At 40.1% G+C, this 8,111-nt stretch overlaps 1 pseudogene; it reads right to left on the bottom strand.

The window, feature by feature from the left end:
- Positions 1-5,751: 5,751 nt before the first annotated feature.
- On the bottom strand, positions 5,752-6,460 carry LOC147424703 (chlorophyll a-b binding protein CP24 10A, chloroplastic pseudogene; annotated as a pseudogene).
- Positions 6,461-8,111: the final 1,651 nt, after the last annotated feature.

Below are 8,111 nucleotides of genomic sequence, written 5' to 3'. Positions count from 1 at the left end.
ACCAAATGGCATGACTCTAAAAGCATAACAACCCCAAGGAGTGATGAAGGTTGTTTTTAACTGATCTTCCAATGCGATACCTATTTGAAAGTAACCCGAGTAGCCATCACACACAGTGTACTTCTCATGACCAGCTACCTCATTTAGTATCCATCTTGAAATGGAAGGGGAAAGTGATCTCTTTTTGTTGCCTCATTGAGTAGACGGTAATCCACACACACCCTCCACTTGCCATTTTTCTTAGGAGTGACAACAACGGTAGAGACCCACTCTGAATTCTCCACTGGATAAATGAAACCTTCTGCTAGAAGCTTTCTTACCTCCTTGAGTAAAGCCTACTCCTTGATGACTCCTAGCCTTCGTAGCTTCTGAGCCTTAGGTGTGGCCTCTGGCTTCAACTCAATTTTGTGTTGAACAACATCTACTCCACGAACATCGGTGTAGTCTTTAGCAAAAAGCCTAGGAAATTTCCTTAACACACCTTTGAGCTCCTCTCTTTCATCCTTTGTAAGTGTTGTAGATAACATACCTTCTAGCATTCTTTCATCTTCCACTTTTTGGTTTTCTTGGGAACCTACCTCTTCCAAACCTGGGCAAGAGGTCTCTTGGTTGTTTGGATTAAAACTTACCCCCATGACTTCGATGGAAGACTCCTCTTCAGTAATGATGCCGCTACTTTCTCCTTCTGAAGTGCTATCAGTCCAGCCTTCCTCCGTCTCACTTTGAGATGATTCTTCATGGAGCTCCTTTTGGCGTTGCTCCTTCATGTCAAAGACAACCTTCTTCTGATTGTCATTCCTGCAAATTAGCTTTCCACTCTCCCAATCCTGCAAAGCTCGCATTTTCATTATCCATGGTCTCCCTAGGATAAATGGGTAACCGTTTCCTTTGGTAAACATAACATAAAAATCCACCGCCTTCTTAATGCCAAAGGCCTCTACAAAAACATTTTTACAAATGCCTACACACCTAGCTTTGCTATTGTTTGCCATCTTGACTTTAATTTCAGGTGTCTCATGGATGTGCATGCCTAGTTTTTGCATGAGTCCCTCTGTCATGATGCAAATTTGTGCACCCCCATCCACTAGACCTTTCCTAACCAATCTTCCTTTGATGTAACAATCTAACACAGGTGTAATATCCTCATTCATTTCAGCATGTGCAATTTTTACAACAGGCACACTCTCTTTTACCTTTCTCCTAGTGCTAACTGCCTTTGTTAAATCCCTCCTAACTTGTGGGCATAATGCAAGAAACTGAGGCCATGAGATATCAGGACCCTTACCTCTCATGTCTTCCAATAGGTTGTATGGAGCCATACCATGTCCAAGAGGGAAGTCTTGGAGATTGATACGACGTCGAGTCCTCTTAGCTTCCTTGGTCTCCTTTGCCTTCTTTTCTCGTCTATGGTCACTTTGGGATGTGACACCTTCTTTCTCTTTACCTTTTCCTCGGTCACGCTTAATGCCATTTGCTTCCATGTCAACCTCATTTGAGTTTTTCACCTCTACTACATGCACATTTGGGTATGGCAAAGGTGGAACTCCTTCCACTCCTTGTGGAGGTGGTCTTGCTCCATTTGGCCTTTGTAGAAGCTGTGGTTGCTGACTAGTTTCTTCTCCTGCATTCATCACTGGGTAATTCAAGTTAGGTCTCCCTGGCTCCCCACGGGGCCAAGGACAATTATACATCCCATGTCGAGACTCTCCGCAATTCCAACATTGTAAGACTCTCCTAGGTCGTGGATCTTGCTCTTCAGACTTCCTTGCTTGTCCTTTTGGACCTACAGCTTGTGCAAGGTGAATTGACAAGCTGCTTAAGATTCATTTAACTTTTCAATCACTTCCGCCGTTACCTCAGGAAGCTCCCTAGATGTTGATGCTTGTGACTTACCTTTGGGTATAAGACCTTCTATTGGAACCTCCCCCTTTAAGCACTTGATGTTTTTTATATTTCTCAGCAGCCCTAGTTTCAGCTGCTTCAAAGGTAGCAGGTGCACCGGCCTCAACTTTTATCTTAAGGTCAGGAAAGAGTCCGGCTATGAACCTCTCCTTCTTTAGGAACTCTGCACCATCACCAGGGTTAGCAACATTTCTCACCCATACAACCCAAAGACGTAGAAACTCTTGCTTGTACAAGTAGTAGTCATCTAAGTCTTTTTGCTTATGAGAAACAATGTCTTGCCATAGCTTTTGAGTGTCTTGGGGATCAAAGAAGTATCTCTTGAAATGATTCACAACTTCCGTGTAATTCCCTTTAACTTCCTCAGGCAAAGAGTCAAACCAAGTGCTAGCATCTTTCCTAAGGACCACCTCAAACATCTCTACACGTTCTTGATCAGTTACTATCCTCTTGATACGACAAGACATCTTGAAATTTGCTAAAAATAATTCTGCATCCTCTCCAGGCTCTCCAAAGAAAAGAGGATATCCGTACATTTGGCGTTGGGTCTCCATTGAATCGGTTTCAAAGTGACAACACGTTTTTGTTTTTCTTTCTTAAAAAATTTACACAATAATGTTTTCTAAACTGCAATCTATTCTACAACAAAATAAAAATATTCACATCAAATGACCTATGATAATCAATAAGAGGCAGGATGACAGGGTTTGGTGATGCAAGAATTTCTCCTACTCTTAGGGCACCAAACATGAACACCATACGTTGTTGAAAATGGATTTTTCTACTAATTGCAATGTTTATTCTACTGTGTGGAGTGAAATGAAAGGGGAAAACCTCTATTCTTGGGCCATTATCCATGGTCTATGCATGACCTAATTCTTAAAACAAAACAAAAATATAGACGTCCAAACTAAGGTCGTACCTAATGAGAGACAAAATAAAAGGATTTACTGATGCGTTTATCTCTGCCAACCTAAGAGGACCTAAAATTCTACGAATTACACGTTGAAATTGCAACTTAGTACTAACAATTATGTGTACCTTTTGCCTTGCAATGGGAATGAAGGGATCATACAAATTCTCATGATTCATTGAAGCTACTTGATTATGCTAAAGGTTGAGCCTTCACAAAGATACACAAGCCGTCCTCGGTGGGGGCACCAATTTGAGGCGGACGGACGTGATATCTCCTTGTACTCAACCACACAAAGAGAGGGGAATGCAAGATAGCGACACACACCAAACACAAACATTCACCACGCCAGAGAGAGATAAAGCACACAAATCAACTTAAGCAACTCACTCTTAGCCTTAAAGACTAGATGCACACAAAGCTTGATGAGAAATAGAGAGACAACACAAAACTTGACCTTGTTGCCAATACACAAATTGTCTTAGGGTCACGAGAGCCCTCTCACCGAGCACCCTCTTACAATTGAAAGTTTTGGCAAACAATTCAACAAGCCCTCAAACCACCAAGCATGAAATGGCACAATAAACTTCAAGGACAATATACCTTCAACCACCTGATGAGCCAACTTATCAAATCAGTTTGGAGAGAAGAGTCGTAGTTGCAGCATACAATTGCACCCAAAACTATGAATCTTATTTATGGACAAGAGTACGCTACAAGTGTGATTGCAGAGTATAGTATCACTCCACTCCTCTAGATGGCATAACTAACTTCAAGCTTCTCCATGAACCTATGTGTAGTGATGGAATAGAGCACTCACAATGCACACACTCTACACAACTAGGCTTGAAGAGTGGTGTGTTATGTGTTGAGAATGGTGTGGTGTAGTGTGATCATATGATAATTTACAAGGGAGAGAAGGGCTCTATTTATAGGTTTTAGAAGCCCCGATTAGGATTAGGCCTAATCAAGTTTATTTGAAGGAATAAAAGATTATGTATATTTTTAAACTTTTAATGAGGGTGGGTCTCTCTTGTCCTTTGAGTCACATGGATGTGGGCTCAAGAGAAGAGAATTATTGAGGATGAAAGGAGAGAGGATTGAGTGAATAATTGGGGAGTGCCTACTCTAGTAGAGGGTGCATTTTACAATAAGGTTAGTGGTTAGTAGTTAGTAATTATCACTAAAAAATATTTACAAAATCATTCACCAAATGGTGAGATATATGATGAGAAAAGTTAGAGAAGAGATAAGCTTGTAAAGAGAGGTTGAAGCTTTGGAGAAGTTGACATTCACCTCTTTACAGCACTGGTAGAAGAAGCGGTCAGCATGGCGAAGTAACGCGTGTCGATGAAGCTATGTTATCTTCAAACCTTGGAAAATTCATGATAAAAGCCTTCATTTACAGAGGTTATCCTTGGATTTTTGCTGATTTTTTGAAGTTCTTTACAAAGCTGAGGAGAGTATGGTAATATGGATATATATGTAGAGAGAAATGGGAACACCTACGGTGTAGAAATGGAGGATGAAGGCTATGGAGGTGTGAGAGAAGTGGCAATGGTAAAGAGGGTGATTTAAAACATGGGAGTTGCAGGTTTGGGAGTGGGAAGGAGAGGGAGGAGTGTGTGTGAAAGAGGAAAATGATAAAGTGGAAGAGGGAGTGTGGCTGCATAGCATGGGCAAACTGGGGTCCACCAATAAAATCATAGCTCACAGCTCGTAGTTAAAAAATATATGAAAAAATTTGAGGTGAAAGTTCCGCCCATGAGCTACAACTTTTGTTTGTATCACCCTTTCAAATTCAGCAAAACCGACGTTTTTTTCCACTACACAAGGTTCCTATGAGGTACTTCTTTGGATGATTCTTTTGAATACCTCCAAGAGTGAGCTCCCCATGGTGCATGCATGCATGCCACATATCCTTGACCTTATTTGGTAGGTCTATAATTGAAGATATTGTTGAGATCATGATATAAGTGAATAGTACAATTAAGAAAATCAAATATTGAGGGGTCTAAAAAAATATGTACATGTCAAATATAAATAATATAGGTGGAAAAAATATAAAGGGGTCAAAATAAATCTCTCTCATTATAAGTCTACCATAAAAAGATGAATATTTTTGGTGTTTTAATTTATGAGAGTAAAAGAGAATAGATGTAGGAAGGAAAAATCACAATAGTGAAAAAATATACACATAAATAAAACTAGTTTTTTTGGATTTTTGTTGGGATGGAGTTACACCAAAAATAAGAGAAGCTTGCATGAAATTATTTTTATATGGAATAAAGAGTATGCAAAATGGTAAGAAAAATATGGTAATGGTGAGTCAATGTACATAGCATAAATAACACACCATAGGTAGAAATATTTAAATAAATATCAAAATAATTAAGAAAAATCCTTTTATTTAGGCCCTATATACAATGAAATATTTACACAGAAATGGGCCATAATATACTTATACTTTTTTGGCTTAACTAGCCTAGTGACTAGCTAATTAAGGGTTTTTAAGAAGATATGGGAAAAGTCCCCTAATTCACACACACCTATATACAGTGAAATGGTAGGGATAGCCACAGTGTTTGGATGATTTTGGTAGGGTGGGTTAACTCACTATGGCAATTACGGAGAGCCGAAAATGGCTATCAGTGGTAAAATCATCACTTTTGTTTTAAGGTTTAAAAATGAATATCGACTAAACCTCTTGTGTTTCTTTTCAGAGCCAAAGGAAAGAAATATGTTTATTTAGAGTGGAATGATTCATTTGAAAGAGAAAATTCTTCTTTTCAACCTTTCATGGGGCCTCATTGAAGCCATCAACCACCCCTACTCAGTAACTACTTACCTTGAAGCAACAAAGGAGGGTTCTTATATTGAGAGTCTTACCATAGCCCGAGCGAGAATTTCTGAGCAAAAAAAACCCAAGCAAAGTTCTAAATGGAATGGACACATGTTGTTCTATGTGGTAAGGCAAGCATAGCAGCCATGGCAAGATGATAATGCCTGATCTCTACAAGCTATAACCTCTCCAACTTAGAGTAGTCAAGAATGTACTTGTCGTTATTCAATTCACCAGCAAATGCAATAGAGTCAAAGAACTTGCCACTAGTTTAGACCTATGGCATTTCCAAAATTTTATGATGTGCAAGACCAAGGGGAAGCCCACTCAACAAATTAGGAACTAGTGTCGAAGTGAACCCTTCTCTTGCCTTCAACCCATTGTGTCAACAACAGTTGAGTATCCAACAACATTCTAAAAGAGAGTGGACCAACTCCTCTAGATTGAGCTCTAGCTTGGAACTAAGGGACTCCACTCCATGCTTGCTCCATAAATATTTCCACCACCACTAGCAATTATATTCTTTCCAAGTCAGAGGGAATCAAATCCATAGGAAGCAATCGAACAAGCCATTGAAGATCGAGAAGGTTGCCATCTCCCACAACGCGAGGAAGCCATGACTTCTTGGAGAAGGAGGGCCATGCATAGAACTTCTTGGTGGCCATGTAAAGAAGGAAAGATCCATTCGAGGGGGAAAAGCAGAGGGAGGGGTAGGACTTTGTGGAAGAAGCTACAGATGAAGAGGATGGGCACATGGTGGCACTATGCAAAGAAGAGATAGGTGAAGAGCGTGCTACAACCATCCACCATAGCTACATATAGAAGCAAGCTTGTCAAGTAGCTTTCCTCACTCTTTCACCTAGGAGAAAACTCCTCTCTCTCTCTCTCTCTCTCTCTCTCTCTCTCTCTCTCTCTCTCTCTCTCTCTCTCTGTGAGATCCCCAATCCACCAATACCAAAATTAGGATGGGGTCCTTGACAAGTCTCTAGGCCTAATAGAACCAACGTCTCTAAACAAGAATAATCTAAGGAGTAAACCTTTACCATTGACAATGGCTTGGGTCTGTAGCCCTAGAAGAAGACCTAGTCCTGTCTCACAGCGAAAACGGGACAACATATTAAAAGTCCAAAACTATTTTGGCCGTAATAACTTCCACAAATTGGGCTAAGGTATCCTCAACCAACTCTTTTTCCCCCTAACAGATGTGAGGACACAGCCATTGGTGAACTCCTCTTCCAATTGGAGAAGTTTACTAAATAATTTTAGTGCATGGGAATGGATAGTTACCTGACTAATCAGGTCCACCCGTCCATGATTAACAACCTTAGTCAATCCCCACTTACCACCCTACACTCACACATGATTCTTTTGTTTTTCTAAAATTACTACCACATTGTTTTAACATTTAAAATAATGGTTTCTTTTAACTTTTCATCACAGTGATTCCTTCAATCAAGTATTAAAGACAGCATTGGAAAGCATTCTTTTAGAAAACAAACATATTTAAACTTGAGACAGAGTACTGTCAATCAAAAACATTGACCATAATAATCATGACCAGTACTCTTCTTGTATCAAGACCACCTAAGGGTGAAAAACGTCACCCATTCCTTGTTCACAATCCGGGGTGGATAAACTCCCACCCAAGGTTCGGGATGCCCATACACCAAACTAGTTGCCCATACAACTAGTTTGGTGTATGGGCAACTAGTTGTTCACAATCCGGGGTGGATAAACTCCCACCCAAGGTTCGGGATGCCCATACACCAAACTAGTTGCCCATACAACCGGGTGGCTCCCCTAGTATAAAACTGGTATCCTAATTTATGTAGAAACATCAAGACATGACAGGGAGTAGGAACTCATCGTTCATGGGGATAAACGACTTATCCGTGGCTAGAAAGCCATCATTATTCATCAAAATATACCACGGAGTCGAAGGTGTCTTGAGACAAGCTGCCTTAAGGATGACCAAACATATCTTTTCTAGTTCAATCTCTAGGCTAATCCAAACAGTTCTTTCCTAATTTACAAACAATGCACGTTGATTTCTTGGAAGTTACCTTCCCGTTTTCAGCCATTTATTCCTTTTCTGATTCTTATTCACTCCTTACATATGCAAGGTTAACTTATAAAAGAACTTAGACCATTTAAAGACTTAATTGAATAATGGGAAACCCACCTAGGATTGATTTTCCATCTGCTGTTGCGCTGGCGCCTGAAGACTCTCCTTCGTAGGCCTACTACTAGGCCCAACCTCATGGTCATGGGACACCCTAGCCCTCTTGTGAGTTGTATCCTTCTCATCGGACTGAGGATTTTTCCGGGTTCTCTTTAGAGCCATAGTGATAGCCATATAAAAAAATACTTAATCAATTAGAGAATTAATTGAATAATCTCTCTTATTTCTTTTACCCAAAAATAGGGATTTTTGGACTTAGTAAATATCTTCGA

Source organism: Adiantum capillus-veneris, chromosome 25 (genome assembly GCF_014529385.1).
Source record: "Adiantum capillus-veneris isolate H3 chromosome 25, ASM1452938v2, whole genome shotgun sequence".
In the NCBI taxonomy this organism is placed as follows: Eukaryota; Viridiplantae; Streptophyta; class Polypodiopsida; order Polypodiales; family Pteridaceae; genus Adiantum; species Adiantum capillus-veneris.
Note: the sequence above shows the minus strand (reverse complement) of the source record. Positions and strands in the feature narration are given on the sequence as shown.